This window comes from Scylla paramamosain, unplaced genomic scaffold (assembly GCF_035594125.1).
Source record: "Scylla paramamosain isolate STU-SP2022 unplaced genomic scaffold, ASM3559412v1 Contig18, whole genome shotgun sequence".
Taxonomy (NCBI): Eukaryota; Metazoa; Arthropoda; class Malacostraca; order Decapoda; family Portunidae; genus Scylla; species Scylla paramamosain.
Genome location: NW_026973683.1, coordinates 1,071,580 through 1,072,500, shown reverse-complemented (window position 1 = coordinate 1,072,500; position 921 = coordinate 1,071,580). Strand labels below are relative to the sequence as shown.

At 36.5% G+C, this 921-nt stretch overlaps 1 protein-coding gene across 1 annotated transcript in view; it reads left to right on the top strand.

Moving 5' to 3' along the window:
* The window catches only part of LOC135097377 (glutamate receptor ionotropic, NMDA 2B-like), a 105,348-nt gene extending 104,427 nt beyond the window's left edge, over window positions 1-921 (top strand). The window contains 1 exon segment of the mRNA XM_063999222.1: window positions 1-921. This exon segment is cut by the window's left edge and continues 9,029 nt beyond it. The gene's annotated coding sequence lies outside the window, so the exon portion shown is untranslated.

Below are 921 nucleotides of genomic sequence, written 5' to 3'. Positions count from 1 at the left end.
CGCTTGAAAATCTCCACTACTTTGTAAAGGCTCTACTTGAAGTTACACGGGTTTTCTAAGAGTGTTTTTATGGTTCTAGTGACAGATTAACAAGATTTCTACATTACGAACAGGAGAAATACTCTTGAGAATCTTCACTATTTTGTAAAGGCTCTAGTTGAAGTTCCGTGGGTTCTTAATGATGTTTTCATGTTCCTAGTGGGAGATTAATAACGTTTCTACATCATTCACTGGATAAACACTCTTGAAAAATTTTTATGGTTAAATTAGATGAGTTTTTAATGAGGTTTTAACGGTTCTAGTGACAGATGAACAAGATTTCTACATCACGAACTGGAGAAATAGTCTTGAGAATCCGGCTAACTATTTCTGTGGCCTTGGAAAACCGTAGTGGTGACAGGCAGAGCGTTTCAGATCCCTGGCCAGTATTACCTCAAGACGATCTAAGATGATACACGGTAACTTGACTTTCTCGATGCAGCCTGCGCCAGTCTTCACTCGTCTTGCGCGTGCGGTCCAGGCAATACAGCCAAATATATATATATATACTAATTGTAGGAAAGAGAGAAATATATATATATTGAAATGTTAATATTGTACCCCCCTCCCTCACTCATAAAGAGAAAAAAAAAGTATATATAATATTTTGTGTCGTTTTCCTTTCTGTTTTTTCGATCTCTCGTTTTCTTTTTTGAGTTTATCACTTCCGGGAGAGTTGCAGTGATGGGTGAGCCTTTGCGCTGTCAATCAAGTCGTGTTTCCTCATATTATTATTCACTATGGTCAATGTCTATTATCTGTTGTGTCCCATTCCCAAAAGGGTGGCAACGAAAGCATGTTATTGTTGTTGTTATTTTTATATGGTATGTTGTTGTACGTGGAATTTATAATAATACTAATAATAAAAGTATTCTTGTGAAC